Below are 20,413 nucleotides of genomic sequence, written 5' to 3' on the forward strand. Positions count from 1 at the left end.
TATCCAAAGGAACTGAAATCAAGATCTCAAAGAGATATCTCCACTTGAATGTTTATTGTAGCATTTTCACAATAGCCAAGATTTGGAAACAATCTTTATGTCCAATGAATAGATAAAGAAAATGTGGTATATACATACAATGGAATATTATTCAGCCTTAAAAAAAAGATGATTTTGCCAATTGTGACAATATGGTTGGACTGGAGGACATTATACTAAGTGAAATAAGCCAGACACAGAAAGACAAATTTGTGTATGGTTACAAAACGGGTAAATATCAAAGCCAAAATTTGGATGCATATCTAATTTAAAGCATGCTTTATTACTTGTAACAGGCTGCCTCTGATCCTAATTAGATATGGAGTAAAGTATCTCACCTACATTATTATATACACATTACTTTTAGAGTTACCTTTATTTAAGACCACTTTATTTATTTTTATTACATTTATTGGGATGACATTAGCTAATAAAGTTATATAGGTTTCAATTATTTAGGTACAATTCTATAATACATCATCTGTATGTTGCACTGTGTATTCACCACCCCAAATTAAATCTTCTGTCACCATATATTTAACCCTCTTTACATCTCCCCCTTCCCTCTGATAACCACTAAATTGCGTCTATGAGTTTTGGTTGTCTTGTTCGTTTGTTGCTTTCAGTTTTATATCCCACAAATGAGTGAAATCATATGGTTCTCATCTTTTTCCTCAATTTTAGGAAACTAACTATACTAACTTAATGAGCACATCTTTTTTTTTTTTTTAATTGGTACTAGAACAGAAACATTGCTCTGAAATAAATGCATTCCCTAAACAACCATCTGTCAAAAAGTTATTTCAGAAATGACAGAGAGGCAATCATTTTTGCATCTTTGGAAGATTAAAATAAAACTTTTTTAATGGTCCAAAAATGTATGATAATAAATTTTATACATGTTGATGTTTTTTTAGAATGACCACTAACATATTAATAGATAAATTGAAAGTACATTTAAGAATGAAGTTCCTTTGTCATATTATTTGGCAACTGATAGTTGCCATGGCTTGAACTGTTCATATGAAAAATTATGAGTGATAAATTATTGGAGAATCATTAAATTTACTAATTAAGAGTAGCTTTGTGTGTGTAAGTTTAGCTGTAATGGATACAATTGGGTGCTAATCCTCAAGTGTTTATGAAATCTTCTCTGCTGCCAGAATCCTAAAATTATCTGGATTTCTCTCTCTCCAATGTGACTTGGATAAATATTAATTTGCTTAACCAATCATTCAGTTCTATTCTCAGTGATTGAATCTCAGAAAACCATATGACCTAGATGGATTCTAAAACAATTTCCTTCATGCTTAAAAAAACAAATTAAAATTTTTAAAATGCTCCTTGCATTCATGTCTGTGGACTTTAATGCATCAAGATATAATAGTTAGGGTGCCATTTCATGAATGTGAACAAGCTCAGAAATATTTTAAAGATAACAGGAAAATGTGAAGACAATTCTGGGATTTGATGACTTGTTGAACCACTTAAATGGCTAATCTCAGAAGCATCTACCTTTGAACTTATTGTAAAAAGAAAACAGTTAATTCCTTTAATTTTAAGCCATTTTCAGCTGGATTTTCTGTTTCTTATAGCAAAAACGTCCTCCTTGACAAAAGAACATGTATTTCATATGCATGCAGTGCATTTGATTCTACATACTTCTTCTGCCTTCTCAAAAAAAAAAAAAAAAAGACAGGGAGAAAGGTGCGAGAAGGGAGTGAAATAATTTTACAGAGTGAGGATTTATACCTGTCATTTCCTTTCATTAGCAATGGCTTGGAATGAGTGTGAGATGGGAGATATGAAACCATTTCTTTTTCCATTGTGTCTCAGTGTCCACATGTCAGTCTTATTGTGGGTCGCTAGCCCCTGAGTGCGACTTTAAGATTTGGTGCATATTTTTTAACTTCATGGCCCTTAAATGTAAGTCAACCACTTTATTTGATTCTCCTGAAATAAAACAGCCATTTTCTCCAACACCGGAAGACAGTCTGGCTGTCCTGAACTTAGTGAAGAATGGCATTCTCCTCTCTTACGTCAGAAAGATCTGTGACTGATGTGAGTCTGATTTGACAATGCAATCCTTTGTTAGCTTATCTTCAAGTCTTTTCATTGTGTTCAGAGGGTTGTGGACAGCAGTAAAGTCATATAATTATTACTAAATTCTTGGAGCACCACTACGTGACAGGCACAGTGCTAAGAGCTTTAATTATCTCATTTAAGTTTCACAGTCATCTTAGAAGGTATAAGTACTAACCCAGTCTAACAGATGGGTTGCCAGCTAAATTGAAGAATCTAAAGTTCAGAAAGATATACCAATTTGTTGGGGATTTGTATAATTTCTAAGTTGTTAGCTATACAAACCATATAATTTATTTTTCCCAAGAGTTAGAAATAAAAGTTTAAATAAGAAAGTCTACCATTGATTGGCTTGTAGATAACAGATTGTTTTCTGCTAGAGTAACTTTGTTGTCTTTTGGTTTATAGGAATTAGGAAGATACTAATTGATTTCAAGTCATCCTGAACTAGGAAGACAAAAAGGGAAATATATTCTGATGTTGTGTTATTGTTATCATTGCCTTAAACCTATATTTCAAGCGTTGTTACACAAAAATATAATTGACCTGCCCATCACTATAAATACCAAATTATTAGGGAAAATAAAAGGTAGACGTGCAAAAAAAAAAAAAAACAAATAGCAAATTTTGCATGTGTACATGTATATCTACATACATATGTAGTAACTGTGTTAACATTTAAAATATTTTTATATTACTACAGGTACCAAATATATTTTCCACTATAAAACAAAGCTTTATATGAAGTTCAACATAAAAAAGGACATTTTGCTTTCCCTAGGTTGTATCTACAAGTAACCAACATATTGACCACTTTCTGGCAGATTTTTTTTCTTTTAGGTGTCTCAAATGGCACAATCAATCAAATTGACTATACAATGATCTAGAATAGCCATTAAGAAACAACCTTGAGGTGAAATGCTTTAACCTTTATGTAACTTTAAAGATTGACTTCCCTAAGGATCAATTCTTGACCCTATACTTTACCTTTGGGTAAAGATAGAGTCCTGGGGGACTCTATCAATGTAAAATTTCATTGAGGTCTTTTGCTTTCATAAGAGTTGTATGCAACTTCATTTATCGTTTTCTTTCAGTGGAAAGATATCTTACTTCAAATATCCTAGAAATCTCTGAGAATTAATTCTGCTATAGCTCCATTTTCATTTTTTTTTTTTTATTTTGGGTAAAATATATGCAATTAAGATTTTTTTTTTTTAAAGAGAGCTATATGGCAGCTCTCTCTTAGCTAACATATTTCATAGGATAATTTATTTCAGGCTAAAAAAACTAGAGTTGAAGGATAATGTTAGACTACAAACAAATGCATATTGCCTGTGTATAAGTGAAGCAAATTGGTTAATCCTCTTTAGAAGTATAATAAATACATGATGTCTGCTATGTGAAGTATAAGCTGCTTACCAAAATATTATGAAGATATTAGAAGAGAAACTTAGAGACTAATATCCCTTATGGGTACAATCACAAAAATTATCAACAAATTAAAAATTTTAACTTAACAATATATAAAATATATATTATATCATGTCAATTGCATCTCATCAGGAATACAAGGTTAGTTTTTTGTTTGAAATCAATCAAAGTAATTCATGGCATTAACAGAGGAAAAATATATATATATACATATATATGTACCTCAACAGATACATAAAAAAAATTTAACATGCAATGATCATTTGTGATTTTAAAGAAAATATTCTCAGAAAAATAAGATATAAGTGAATCTTCTCAATCTGGTAATTGTGAGAAACAAAACACTAATGGCCAGTATATACTTAATGGTGAAATATCAGTTTCCCAAAGGTCAAAAACAAGTCAAAGATATCAGTTATTTAATTCTAGTTAACATTATACTAGAAGATAATTAAATAAAAGGAATAGAGATTAAAAAGAAAAAAGTAAAACTGTGCCTACCTACATATGAAACTGTTATGTAGAAGAAAATACTATTTAAACTATAAAAAATATTCTAGTGATAATCAGGTCAACATGCAAAAAATCTACTGGTTTTCTATATATTACCTGAAACTAGTGGAAATGAAATAGAAGCAATATCATTTATTAAATTATCAAACGACATCAAATACCTAGGAATACATCTAACAAAAATTACTACAAAATACAAAACCTTGCTAAGAGAAATTAGACTTAAAAAAAGATCTAATACGTTCATGTGTTGGAAAATTAAAAATTAAGATGTCTATTCTCTCCAAACTGATCTATACTAGATTTAGTGTAATTCAGTGAAAATCGTAGCAGAATATTTTACAGTAACTGACAAGCTGATATTAAAACTTTCTTAGTAATATGAAAATATCAAATAGCCAAAGCAATCATGATAAACAAGAGCAATGTTAGCAAACTTAAACTACCTTATTTCAAGACATACTATAAAGCTACAGTAGTCATACAGTGTGATATTAATGTAAAAATAGATAAATTCAACAGATAATTGGTCAGATATAGATCACACATATATGTTTTACTGATTTTCAACTAAGATGGAAAGTTAATTCAGTGGGTGAAGGAAAATATTTTGGTACTTACAAAACATATTCATATGAGGAGGAAAAGAAACTCAACCACTCATTCCATACACAAACATTAGGTTGGGATAGGATTATAGACCTAAACATTAAAGCTTAAACCATAGCAATTCTGAAGGAAACATTTTAAAAAATATGTTTACAATATCGATGTCAAGTCATCCTTAGAGACTTAAGAATTTATGAGTATCATAGGATTTTAAAAGCTATGTACTCATGGGATATATGGAAAAATGATATACTATTTACCTATTATGGTAACAAACATTGTTAAGTACCTAATTCTATGCTAGTTGTCTGGAATATAGCAATGAAGTGTACAGACAAGATCTGTGCTTTCTTCGAATTGGATATAAGGAATGAGGGAGGGAGGAAAGAAGGAAACATGGGAGAATAGAGGGGAGAAGAACAGGCGGAGAAAGAGAAAGAAATTAGGAAATAGTACAGATTTAAAAAAAAAATCAATTGGAATAGATAAAAGAGAAAAGAAACAGTTTTGGTAACTCCCTAGAAACAGTACAAGAGCTGGAATGAAAAAGGAAAAAAGCAGATAATGATAAGTGACATCACCAAAATGGTGATATAGGAGACCCCATTCTCTGCGCCCTCACAGAGATCCAACAGACATATCTACAAACAAAAATAGTTCTGGGAGAGCTCTGGAGTACAGTCAGTGAAACAAAAAATTTGCGAATAACCACATAAAAAGAGAGACAGCTTCATTTTGCCTGTAACACCACATCCCCCAAGCCAGAATTGCTCAGTGCCAAGAGGGAACTCTCCAGCTAGAAAGAGTTCTCCTTGCTAGAAAAGAAAGATCAGGGTGAGCAACCAGCTTCCCCAGTCTTTTGGAGCATCACGTGAAAGTTCCACTTCAATTTCACCTCACCCAGACCAGCAAAGCTGAGACATGCAGAGATGGTAGAAAACAGGAAGAAAAGCAGGGGCTACCAATGTTAGCCACAGGGCAGGAGTGATGTAGTTTACAGTGACCTTCCCTGCACACCACTGAGGAAACCAAAGGTCAGCAGAGCTTCCCCAGATCCTGCAGATTTCATCGGCTTTCATCCCACAGGTTTTGTGTTCACTGATGCCAGCCACCTGAGTCCTTCCAGCAACTTCCCCCACTCCCCTCCAGAGCCTCAGATCTGCACTGGTAGCCATCCTGAACCTCAACAGCTGCATAGGGCAAGATCCTAGACTTGCCCTAATATCCTCAGTGTTGACCCCTAACACCTAGCAAATACTTGAGGCTAGCTCCTCCAGCTGTGTACTTGTATGCCAGTGGTTTGACACCGTACTTAGCCTCCACTGCTGTGTGCATGCCTGGGGAAAGACTGCACAACCATGACAGGGAACACCAACAGCTAGGGCCCCAGAAGCTGCTGTGGGCCCAGACCAGGCCATGTCTTCTATGACTGGCCTGTACCACTGGACTCATCTGCACCTAGTCATTTTTACAGAAATTTAAAAAAAAAATTCTAAAATTGTTATGGTACTGCAAAGACCCTGAATAGTCAAAACAATCCTGAGAAGAATGATCAAAGCTGAAGTTATCATACTTTCTAATTGCAAATTATACTCCAAAGTGACAGTAATCAAAACAGTATGGTACTGTCAACTAATATTTGACTAGGGGGCCAAGAATACTTAATGGAAAAAAGATAGTCTCTTCAATAACTAGTGGTTGGAAAACTGGATAACCACATGCAGAAAAATAAAATTGAACTTCTATCCTAACTGCTTATAAACTGAACTCAAAATTAATTAAAGACTTAAATATTAGAACTGAAACTATAAAACTTCCAGAAGAAAACAGAGAAAAGCTCCTTCACATTAATCTCACAATGATATTTTGCACATGATATCAAAAGCACAAGCAACAAAAGCAATAATCAATCTGTGGGACTACATCAAGCTAAAAAGCTTCTACATAGCAAAAGAAATAATCAACAAAAAGACAACCTACAGAATGTGAGAAAATATCTGTAAAACATATCTGATAAAGATTAATATCCAAAATAATATAAAGAACACATACAAGTCAGTAACAACAAAAAAAAAATCTGATTCAAAGATGGGCAGAGGAACAGAATAGATATTCCCTCAGCACCCTCTACCCCCCAAAAAACATACATATGGCCAACAGGTACATGAAAAGATGCTCAACATCACCAATCATCACAGAAATGCAAAACAATACTACAATGAGATATCACCTCATATCTATTAGAATGGCTATGTTAAGGAAAAAAAAAAAAAGAGAGAGCGATAACAAGTGTCAGCAAGGATGTGCAGAAAAGACAACCTTTGTGCACTGTTGTGGCAGCCACAATGGAAAACAATAGAGATTTCTTTAAACATAAAATAAGCTATCACATGATTCAGCAATTCCACTGATGAGTATATAGCCAATAAAAATGAAAACAAGATCTCGAAGAGATATGTATACTCTCATGTTCATTACAGTATTAGTCACAGTAGCCTAGATTTGCAAACAACCTATGTGTCCATAAAGCTGGAAAAAAGTAGATAGAATGGATCATCTTGGAAATTTTCACTGACTAGTCATTTCAGAGTGAAATTTCTATACTCCTATGATGTCATCACTCCTAAAATAACAACTACTAGAGAGAGCATCCATGAGTCCATAAAATTTACATTTAAGTGGCTCTCTGGATCTGGTTTTAATTATATTTCTATTTTTCAAAGTTTACTCAAATCATAAAAGTTCTTGAAGGTAAACTGGAAACTGATGTAAAAATATTAGATTTGTGAAAATTTTTCTTTCTCTCAAATACCTAAAAATCAGTCATATCTTTGGCAGCATATGTTGTCTAGATTGTCCTACAAATCACCATTTGTGTACCAGTTTATCAAAGATTTTGAAATCATAAATAAAAGTGCCAGTTTTGTTAATTGATGTACATATATGATTTTTAAAATATATTTATATTATAGATGTGCGAGTTAACTATTGAACCCTTGAAAGGATTATGGCAAAAAGCACTAAATAAAATGAACTCCATTTATGACTCTGCAAAAGATTAGATTATAATTTTACACCTTTTACTTTAAAAGTCACATTTATACCGTTTTTCTCTGAGATATTAGTGCTCTCTGAAGTTATCTTTCTTCCTTAAAGTAGCTGATTCAGTGTATAATTTTGTATTTAATGTCGCCTTTATTAAATAGGCAAAAACATTCCAGCCAGCTCTTTCATCTCTGACATTTTCCACTGAATCAGTTGCCACTAAAGCAATATACATCTTCTTTATTGTCAAATACAATTAGACTGAGTTTTTATCTACCTATATCTTTCATTCTTAGCATATCATCCCAGCAAGTTGAATTCCATGTGACTTGAGAAGAAAGTTTATCATCTGTGTTTCAGTCAAAATACAATATTTAAAAGTGTCATAGTTTATATAACAATATATTTATTGTTTGTGGTATTTTTCCCTAATCTCAATATTGCAGCTCAGAATCATACCTGCAAATAATAAGAAGCCTTTGCATTCTAAGGGCCTCCAATTATTGAGGCAAGCCATTTCTTCAGAGGATTTGCAGAAAAGTACTTTGTGGAGTCTGGAATGCCTTATGCATGAACACAATTGGAACAGGTGGACTACTTTTCCTACATATAGACAAGCCAAGGATGCTTTGAAGAAATCAAGAAACTGTTCTTCAATGGATGAATGAATAAACATACATAGATAAAATATTATTTATCTCTAAAAAAGAAGGAAACTCTGACATTTGAAATAACATGGATGAAGCTGGAGCACATTATGCTAAGTGATATAAGGAAGACACAGAAAGGGACATAGCACATGATCTCACTTATATGTGGAATCTAAAATAGTCAAATTCATAGAATGAGAGAGTAGAATGGTGGCTGCCAGGGTTTAATGGGGGGAGGAAATGGGGTGGTATTGGTCAAGAGATACATTTTTTTAGTTATGAAAGATGAATAAGTTTTAAAGACTTAATATACAGCATGTTGATAATAGTTAACATTGTATACTTGAAATTTGTGAAGATACACCTTAAATTTTCTCAATCCATACAAACAACAGAATGGTAACTATATAGAGGTGATGAATATGTTAATTAGCTTGATTGTTGTGAACCTTTCACAATGTATACATGTATTATAACATCGTCATATACCTTACATGTATACAATTATTATATGCCAAAGATACTGCAATAAAGCTATTTTTAAAAATTCATGTATTCGAACCACCCTTTTTCTACTAGGTTGGAAACTATTGAGCATCTTTTCTGTAAATTTTCTTTACCTCTCAACCAATATAGCACCTATTTTCCTGGGGCATGGAGGATATTGGGCCTGGAAAACGGTTAATCTTCTTGCACTTCTACAATTTGTCCTGGTTTACAAGATAGCAACTGTGCAAGTGTCCACCGAAGGGCTACAGGACTTTAGAAGCTCAAGTCTGAAAAAAATGGAACCTCTCTAACAAAAGCTAAGGTAAATAAAAAAGGTAACATAACCAAGCAATAGCTCCCATTCCTGGAAAATGTATCAAGAAAGAGAGAAGACGCTCAAGGTCCTCAGAAGAACACACTAATATGCTCAACAAAAGAGGTAACATTTGGCCACCTCATACATAGAGGGAGTGAGAACAACTAGAGAGGCTGTGGCAGTTAATTTGCAGGAGAAGGCAACATTTTCCAGTCAGATATATAGACATTTCTTTTTTTTTCCCTCCCCATCATGGTTATTATAACACCAGAGAAGAGTCCCTCCACAGAGCTAGAATTAAGTCAAGCAGTACTAGAAAGATAAGAAGACGTAAGAGGTTTAAATCAAAATGGTATTGAATTTCCAAAATGAACAGGACTGATTCTCAGAAATAAATAGACTAAAATCTTTGAATAGTCAAAAATTATGAAAAGTCATGATATCAAGAGGAGATATTTGTAAATATATATTCTTTTTATTACTTTTTATTATGGTGACATTTGTTAACAAAATCCAGTAGGTTTCAGGTGTATTAAATACCTTTTTATTCAGTGGAAAATAGGAGTATAATACAGCCTGGCTAGGCACAGTTATTACTAAAAAAAATTTATAGCATCAATGAGCTGAAATCCACCAATGATTAAATTATATTTGCTACATGCTAGCATATTTTGAAAATACAATGTAGTATAATGAGTACATAATTTGGAATTCATATTCTAGCTATGCCACTAATAATGTATTATTAAGTACCTCAGTAAGCTCCCAAAATCTTCTCTAATTTACAAGATTATTTTGGAGATTAAGATAATGAACCAAAAAATAAAATAAAATAAAAAACTACCTTATAAGCTGCAATATAATTTGGTAGAACTAATAGTAATGCAGGAGAGATTTGGAAGCTATGTAATGTGTGTCTGATTCTATGGCATTAATCTTTTCCTCATTGTATTGATGCCTTTCACCTCTGTTTTCACAACATTTAGAAATTTTCAGAATATAAACTTTAATGTACACTTTGGTATGAGGTGTAGTTTACAAAGAAGATGAAATTTATGGGATAATCTGAGACAAAAGGTAAGAGAAGACTGAATAATGAAAGTTAAGATTATCCTATGTTTGCTGTTCACATTTGTTCATGTGTTTTACCCACATTAAGTCAATATCTACTATATGTCAGTAGACATATAACAGATATAACACATATTTGTATAACGTGTATGAAACACGTATATATAACGTTTATATAAACATATATATGTTCATATTTCTGAATGTTTAGGAAATTAAGTTTTATGAAGATAAAAATAGTAGAAAAGAGTATAGAGAATGATAGCTCATGAGGATAAATCTGGCTTTTTCTAATGAGGTGGCCAGGAAAATGGTCTCTGAGGAAATATTTAAGCACACACCTAAATGAGATGAGAATATTTGTGTCTAACTAGTAGAAGAGCTTCCCAGTCACAGTACTGGGAGAAAAGGAACTGTTCCTGGAAGACACTGGAAGGATGCAAGAAATGGTCAGACAAGAGGTTGTCCCAGTAGTGAAAAAGGGGTCAAGAAGCAGCCAGATTGTAAAGGCATAAAATGTGCTTGGAAGCTAATAGATTAAAAAAAGAATTTTATTGTTCAAAGATAACTGGCAAGTTTATAGAGGAACTGATTCCTGCGAAATGTTTTAAGCTAATATTGTGCTACCCTTGAAAGAGGCTTGTGTTTGTGGCACAGAGTGGTACAGATAAAAAATATTTATAGTCACTATTTATTTTATATGTAGATACCATAATACTTGGATATGAGTGGAGAGGGATAAATTACGAATAGCTCCAAGATTGTTGTATTTTAACGAGATAGATAACAGAGAGAAAGAGGAGATATGATCATCATGTAATCCAAGATTCAAAGAGTTTGTGTCTTCTATCCTATTTGTACCTTATCCTAAACTTGTAAGCTAATCCAAAATCTTTGTTTTAGTTCTTACAGTGTATTTCATGTTGGTTTAATAAGTCAAATGTTTAAAGCATTTTGATTTGGTCTTTGAGTGTTTCTGTTCTATGACACCTAGGATAGTTTGCCTTGTAGTATACTTAAAAGCTACTGTTGCTTCAAGGTAATTTTCCATATGATAGAGAAACAAAGAAATAAGGCAACAGTTGGAGAGATATGGAAATTTTAAAGAGGACTTTTAAGAGGAGAGATAATACAGATTTATTTACTGCTAGCAATGACTCATTAAGTGGGGGCAGAATTATGATGCAAGTTAGAGAAAGAAAATTATGTTCACACAAAAACCTGACCACAAATATTTATAGCAACTTGATTCATAATAATCCTAAACTGGAAGCAACATTAATGCCTTTTGATGAGTGAATGGTTAAACAAATTTGGTTACATCCACACCTTGGAATATTACTCAGCAAAAAAAGGAACAGATTATTAATACACCTAACAATTTGTATCAAGAGAATTTTACTCACCAAAAAAAAAAAAAAAAAAGCCAATCCCAAAAAGTAACATGCTCTATGATTCCATTTATAAAACATTCTGGAAATGACAAATTATAGGAAGGGAAGACAGATTCATGATTTTTTCAGGAGCTACGGACGAAGGAAAGGAGGTAGCTGTTTTACATAAAAGGGTGACGTGGACTGATAGAATTATTTTGTGCCTTCACTGTGGTTGTGGCCATATGAATCTCCATATGTGATAAAATTGCATAGAACTAAATACACACGCATATACACACAATTGAGTGCATGTGAAACCGATGAAATTTGAATAAGATCAGTGCATTGTATCAATATCTATTTCTTGGTTGTAATATTATAATACAGTTAAGTTAAAAAAGATATTACCATTGAGGGACATTGAATGAAGGATATATAAGATCTCTCTGTATTAATCCTTTCAACTTCTTGTGAATCTACATTTATCTCAAAATAAAAGTTAAATATATGTATATGTATGTATGTATGTATGTGAAGTATATGTATGTATACATATATAGAGAGATAGATATAGATATAGATAATGTGTGTGTGTATATTCAGAGAATATACACACACACACATTATATCTATACCTATTTTATATATTTGTATATTTAACTTATTTTATATATTCTCTGAATATATAAAAATTGGAAGGCAAAAATTAGTGAGCATGAATATAGACAGTACCTAGATAGAACTTTGCCACAAAAGAGTCTTGAGAGGTGAAAGAGGACAATTTCAGAGACTGGCTTTAGATGATAACGTAAATAGCTTATATATCATGCTAGATTGGGAAACAGTGCATAAAAAGCAATCAATGCATTTCAAAACATTACAAAACAATGAGAATGCAATATATTATTAAATGTAGAAAATAATTTGATAAAATTAAACGAGCTTTCATGATTAAAACTTCCAGCAAACTAGGACTATAAGGGAGCTACTTCAACTACCTCGATTTTAACAAGTAGACCTACAGAATGTTGATTGCTAACAACCTGCTTAATGATGAAATATTGAGTGTTCTTCCCTAAGATTGGAGTAAAATAACGATAATTCAGTATCTTTTTTTTTCTGTTTATAATTGTACTGGAAGACCTAGCTCATACATTAGGATTTGTATGGTGTGTGTGTGTGTTCTTTAGCTATTATTCACTACTTCTATTTTTAATAAGAAAGAATACCTCTATTTAATTTATTACAGCTGTAATATACAAATACATCAACTTATGTTGTATCCTTTTCAACATTAAACAAAACCATACTTAATAGTACAAAACCTGCAAAAATACCAACTTTTATTATATCATTATCCACATTAATAATACAGTACATCATTGTGATCACTTTACTAGACACCTAGATCTGGATCTGCAACCATATATAAGCCAGCACCAAGAATATGCTATAAATATTTAACAATCTTCTTCATCATTAGAAAGCTAAAAGCCATTCTCCTAAACTCTTCTATTTTTTTTTTTGGCATACCAGAAAGCATAAAAGCAAATCAGAAAAGGCAGTTTGGCCTCCATAAGTCTTCACAGATTAAGGCCAAGTTAACTCAGACCCCAGTTCTTATTTAAGATGGTGATATCTAACCTTCCCATGGGTATGAGCTATGGAAAGTTAGCATATAACAACTATAAAAGAGAGCCTCCTGGAATTCAGCCAAGTATGCTAGAGCCTGGAAGTGATGATGCTTATTATAAATGTTCGTGGACAATCTCAAGGACTCATGATCAGTAGGAAATCCCAGCAACTTCTGATTAGTGGTCCAGATTCCAGGCAATGGAAGCAGACATCATATAAAGACATTCTGGAGAACAATAGAATAGATGGAATAATTCACATTTGGAAGTAAAAAGAATCCTTGAAAATAGGCTATTTTTTAAGTTGAACACATGAAATAACAAAGGAGCATATCTCTTGTTCAAGGTCAGAGACATAAAAGATAGCTGAGACAAGAATCAGATTTTCTCCTGCCCAGTTCAAAATTCTGCCCTTGATAACATAGTGCCAGTAATCACCATGCAAAAATCCATATGTAGGTGCATATAATCATCTCAGGAAATATTTGACATGTTCTAATGATAGTTGTGTCTTCATTCATGAGTTTTCTGTTCCATAAAATATTGAAGAGGGACCAGGTGCTGCATTCAGATGAAAGATTTGAGCAGAATCATATCATCACAGATCATCCAACCTGGAATGCAGTAAAGTGGAGAACTAGTACAGTTTTGAATGAGTAACTAGCTGATGGAGCAGGACCATGTGGAATGGCAATTTTCATTTGAATGCAGCAATGAAGAGCTTTGGCCTCCAGTTAAAACATGTTGGAACATGTTCACATTATGGTTATCACTTCAGCTTGAAGGAAATTAGAACCCATTCAATGAATGATTGATAAATTGGCTGAAATTTATTTTTGGAATGTCAGGAATCTAAAGAGACTAACATTAACCATTGTACAGAACATATATTTTTTTCTATCCCCTTTCATTCATTACATTTATAGGTTGAAGAGAACAGTTTCATATTATGACTTTCGTGGGCTTTGGGCACTTTTGCCTTCCTTGACCCGTTCGTCCACAAAAATATTAAAATTATGTTTTTAAAGTATATTGGCACAAAATGAATATATCAATAATATATTAAAACAATTTCTTTTACCTAAAAGTTTATTTTTTTCTAATGAAATTTTTAAAAATAAAAACATTCTAATGAGCCCCTAAAATTATTGTGAGGCTGAAGCGATGTGTCTTTTGTTTTTAGCCAATAAGCTCCTCCATAGAAGACAGACATCCTTCTTTAGGAGCTGAAGAAATCACTTGTATTTCACAAATCAGAAGTGTAAGGAATGCCAACACTTGCTCAGATGTCTTGAATTTGTCATCAGTAGAAACATTTGATTCACCTATAAATGCAATTTTTCATATAAAAACAGGTTCTTAATCACCTCGCCATATTTAGAACTTAAAAGTGACTTTAAAAAAAGTAGAGATCGGTCAAAGAGTTTCACTCTTTTTCTCTACAGTCACACTTTATTTTGAGCATGAAAGCAGTTTACATTGCAAAAGTCAGATTTACCACTAACAAAATCAAAAACAGTACTTTGAAATAAATGTTATGTTAATGTATATTTTAAACACTTTCTTTTCTATAATGGGCTAATTTCATTTTATTGCATAGGACTCATGGAGGTGTAAAAGAAAAATTTTCTACATGTGAGGTTTTAGAAGAGAGTTAAACTAATTTTGCATCACTAGGCTGTCAACCATATACTTTCAGTGATTCTTGTGGACATGTCAGGATGAACAAGCAGAAATAATATCTTGATAGAATAAGACAAAGGAGAAATATGGAAGAGAAAAAATGGTGACTTGCTTTGTAGCCTATGATTGTTAATGTTTGATATTAATAATTAAGGTTTCCATTATGTTTATTTATGTGACTGTCTCCTTTTTCTTTAAATAACTGCAACAATTACCTGTGAAATCATTATATATCAAAATTCACTGCTTGAAAACTTCCAGATACTAACAGATCTTTATGTAAAGTATATATAAACATGTCTAAGCTGTTTTCTTTTGTCTTTAGATTTATTATATCTGGGTATACTTATATGACTAAAAGAGAAAATGCCAGTAAAAGTCTCCTTTATTTTTTTCTATTTTATATTATTTTCTATATTAAAATACTTTCATAGTCCTTGATAACATTTTCAATTGTAGAGGGGGACATGATGTTGCATAAAATAATCTCTGGAGGTGTTTTGGCTTCTACTGTTATGGTAGCAGCTTCAAATTTCCCCAGCTGTCTGTCTCATAAAAAATTTAACTGGAATCAGGTGCAGTAATATGTTGAACTTCTGGTTGAATGACACACAGTGATTCAATCCAGAACCCAATCATAGTCAATTTATTAAATTGAAGAGTGCTTTCAATCTTTCAGAGAAAGTCCATGACATAAATCCAGAGGATATGTACTCTAAATTTAGCTGTTTATTTGACCTTATCGTGTCTGTTTTAAGACTACTTCTGGATTGGGTCATATGTGATAATCTCCCATTTTTGGCAATATACAAAGGGAAAACAAATCAATGGGGAAAGGATAAAATTGAAGTAGGAAACTACAGAATAAAATAAGTAAAATTGCATACCTCACAGAAGAAACACCAGTTAATATCGCAATTCAAGAACTTCCATTCTGTTTTGTTTTTCTATCCTCATGGCTAATGTTACCAATATCATTACGATGTAGTTCTTATAAAAAAGACATTTTTTGCTTCTCATTACATCATCTGTAAGAAATATTTTTCTGCAAATTTTTGAAATTTCAATATTGAGAAACATAACAAATTCCATGCCACACTTACAACATGAAAGTGCTTCTCACCATAATCACCATACAACCTACTAGTGGGATAATTGAATAGTTTTGGTGTTTAAAGTATGGTCCATATGTGTAAAAGCAGAAATGATAAATATTTAAAATAAAAAAAAATTAGCTCTGTCCCATGTCAGGTGAAATTTATATTTCCGATCTTCTTATGGAAAGGAGAAATGTGGATATCTAATTTTTTTTTTTTTTTGGGCGCAGCAACCCTTGGTTGACCTCACAGATTGCAAAGTCCTCATCAGTTTACAATCCCTTATTTTTTTCATTTTTTATGCCTACAGCACCTGGTCTTCCTAGGTAGTATCCCATCCAAGTACTAACCAGGCCTGACCCTGCTTAGCTTTTGAGATCAGACAGGATTGGGCTTGTTCAGGGTAGTATGGCAGTAGACTGGATACCTAATTTTTTAGTGCTGATATTTCCCACTTGTACTAGGGGTGCTTTCTTTCTGATTTAGTATTCAATAATTTAGTTTATTGTTTAATAAACTTGGATTTACCAGTAGTTGGTTTTTATCAATTGGTATCCATTCTATCCCTAAAGAATTTTTGTGTATTTTTGTTTGTTTTACATTTCCAGTTGTGCCTCTAAAAATATGTGGAGTTCATCCTCAGAATCTGAAATCTTCGAAAGCTACAAGAAAGGAAAGTTTGCTGTAATTTCATGAAAGCAGCGAAATACCCATTGAGTTTTTATTTGTCCATTCATCATTTCTTCAGAAAACTGCTACAATCACATCTTAGATCACCTTCTGGTTTAAAAAGAGAAAGGTTTGAATACTTGAGATCAATTACTGGCCTTAAACTGAAGAACTCCTTGAGCATTACCCTCCAGAGCAATATTAGTCTTGAATAGTTGACATAATTCTGAAAAATAAAAAAAAAAAAAGATTGTGTTTGGAGGTGTTTTTGGAGTACGTAGCTTTACATTTTTATTTGAGTTTTGATACTCTGATTTTGACTAGAATTGGTATCAGATCTTGCTACTGGCCATTAGACCCAGTTGGATAATCCTAAATATTACAAAAAACTTGGAGGCCATATGGCCCAGTTCAGGAGCAAAATTAAACATGGTCTCCACTATATATTTAGCAATTAATTACCCAGGCTCTGTTTGTATAATCAACATGACAGTGAATACAATCCTATCTTAATGGTTAAATATTAACACCTCAGTGATAACAGCTAGATAGATGTTTAACTACTCACACCCTTACCATTAGCACCACTGTGGGACACCCAAAAGATTGAATCAAAGGCCCTCAAACTATAGAGAAAGAAAAGCGGGGGTGGCGGGGGATAAAAAGCCCCACTGCCTTCTCTCCCTGGAAAAACAAGAAAAGGAATATTGCAGGACATAAACGTCCTTAAATTAGTTTTATATATGTGTGTATGTGTGTGTGCATATACATACACATTTGGTACACACACACACACACACACACACACACACACACACACACACATACACATATATATTTTTTCAAACTATGAACAAGTCTTAGAAATGAAATGAGAATTTGATGTAATTTAAATGTCTTAATAAAAAAGGCATTTATTACAGAAAATTAGTGGGAGAAAAAATAGTATTTAACATCAGTAGAAGAGGATTATTAGATGTCCTGGAACTGAATAATTCAAAACATTAGAAAAAAGGATAGAAAGAGGATGTAGGAACTCCTATAATCTGACTAATTAACTTTAAGTTATAATGAGAATTTAATATAAGTTTAGTATTAATTAGTAATTAATATTTGTATATCTATGTGTGTATGTACATATATGTATATGATGTGTATGTCTCTTTATACTTAAAGAAAACTCTGGAAAATTATATATTTCTTATTCATTGAAGTAATCTGTTAATTTAAATGATTTGTTATATTTTTAAATTTCTGAAATGAATGTCCAATTTAGTTCTTTCTGATCTGAATAGTTTCCAATTGACACTTCCACCAAAATTCTGATACTCGGAGTTTATTCACAGGTCAGTTATTCAGCGTCCTATGAAAGCGTGACAAATCTTATTACTGTCTGTGTCTTTTCTTGGATCTATTAAGGAATTAGGAAATTTATTAACTCCACAGTAGTTCTCCATGTAGGAGAGAGAAACACCAATATGTACATTTCACTAGAATTCAAAGACCAAGGAAATCCAGGAGAGAACTGCCTAAGGACTGTGCCTATGGAACAAATTCAGGACATTCTCCCAGAACAAAAAAAAATATAACTAGCCTGTTTCTGTTATTATTTTGAATCAGCTACAAGTTATTGAAACACATCTAAAACTCAAGACTAAGATCCTTAAATAATTGATATGTTGTTTATAGAGGAGAAAGATATGGAAGATTAAGGTTTTTAAGAGTATACATTACAAACAAAAGCTCAATCAAAAGAGTTATATTTATTAAGATTTTAAATACTTCACTCTATTCTCTTCTTGCTTGAATGTACAAGAATAGTACACCATGAATAATTAGAACCTGTTATGGGTTCTCACTGACTTCAGCCAGTTTTGTCTGTTGTGAATTTTGATAGCCTTTTCTCCTAGGGTACCAAGCAATTATACCCTTCACTAGGCAGTTGAATAATTTAGCATCTTCTTTTGTTATACTGAGTAATCATAAATGTAAAGAGGAACAGAATCATAGTCCTCTAATCTACTCTCTTGCACAATGTAATTTTTAAAAAAACATATTGGGAAAATGGTGATCCAGCTTTTACTTAAATACTTCAATGAGAGGTAGTTCATTCCTAACAAAGCAACACAGTCCCTAACTGAATGTTTTTAACTTTCTAATGTTAGACTTGATGTCGAACTGAAGCATGTTTTCATGCTAACATTGGACTGAAGCATGTTTTCATGTTAAGTCCCCATCTAAGAACTTCAGAAGGTAGACATGATAACCATTCAGATGTCTAAAGGCAGCTATCGGTTTCCCTTCTATATTATATCTCTTTTCCAATTCTTACAGAAATTCTAGATGTGGTAGTTCCTGGCATCCCTATGTTTCATATTCTCCTCTAGATGAGCTCTAATGAGTAACTTGGTTATAAAATATGCCTGCCTGCAAGAATAGAAACATTTCACAAGCTAGTACTGTTTAATAGAGAATATATGTATTAGTGAAGGTTGATGAGAACAAAGAAGTGAGTTTTCATTTTGTTTCTGCCATTCACATTGTACTTGACTGTAGGAAAACTCCATATTATCCCAAAGATTCTAGGGAATTATTAAATTTATGATAAGGTATTATATTAAAGTTCTTTGACATTCAGGGATAAATCGTGTCAAATAGATACAAAGTAATGGTTGTAAAATAATGATTTCTATTCAGCTTCTAAAAGGAGTATTTAAAATGGTGTCAGCGAGTTGATATCAGTGTTCCTTTCAAGTATTACAGGAATCATAGCTGAATTTTTAGAAGCTCTGCTTTATAAATTCCTTGTCTAGGAGCCTAGCATATTCTGAAATTCTAAATGATACTTTCATTGATTGCTGCTTTAAATGTTAATTTCACTAGTTTTGCATTTCACATTTCTACCTCTTTTTGCTACTCCATGGCAAGTAATAATGCTGAACTCATTTACAATTTGTTGTTAACTTTATTAAAATTTCCTGAAATGACAGTATAATTGTTTAAGCCATGGAGACAGTTTAGTTTAGTGGAGTTTCAGGATTTCTGATCAGATGAAATATCTCTGTAGAAATTCTTTGTGCTAAACAAAGACAACACCACACAATAAGTATAATGCATGTTTACATTGCTTTATATGCTATTCATTCTTTTAAGTAATATCTAAGAACAATCTCATATGAGCTCTAATCTCACTAAAATAGAAAAACACTAGGAAAAGCCAATTAAGATTAATACAAGCTATTATCACTTTACAAATCACACATCCTTCGCGTGGCAGTTAAAGTGATATTCCTAATTACAAATCTGGTTATAAGTTCTTTGTACAAACCTCTGAAGAAAGTGTTTAGAGTCATGTCTATGGATATTTCACCTTTAGAGATGAAAAAGAATAGATGACAACTTTTATATAAAAAATTTCAGCAAGATTTTTTCCTGACTAAAAACAAAAGAAAAGTATTTATGGGTCCCAGTCCTGACAGGTCCCAGGTCAGGCTGCGATCTAGGCTTGCAGCTAGGAATAGGACCCTGAATTTAGAATGTTACATTAGTGTAGTAGGGTGCCTGCACCTAAAATATGTAAACATAATTCAGCTTATTGTATCACTCATGTGAGGCTGGATGCCACTATTGTACTCTGATATATGTGGAGCCCAAGAGTCCTCTGGGAAGAAGGGGAGCAGAAGAAGAGCAGAAGCAGAGGCACACTCCC

General features: G+C 32.6%; 1 pseudogene; it reads right to left on the reverse strand.

Moving 5' to 3' along the window:
* Positions 1-16,336: 16,336 nt before the first annotated feature.
* LOC111745699 lies at positions 16,337-16,455 on the reverse strand (annotated as a pseudogene).
* Positions 16,456-20,413: the final 3,958 nt, after the last annotated feature.

Source organism: Pteropus vampyrus, unplaced genomic scaffold, assembly GCF_000151845.1.
Source record: "Pteropus vampyrus isolate Shadow unplaced genomic scaffold, Pvam_2.0 Scaffold161, whole genome shotgun sequence".
In the NCBI taxonomy this organism is placed as follows: Eukaryota; Metazoa; Chordata; class Mammalia; order Chiroptera; family Pteropodidae; genus Pteropus; species Pteropus vampyrus.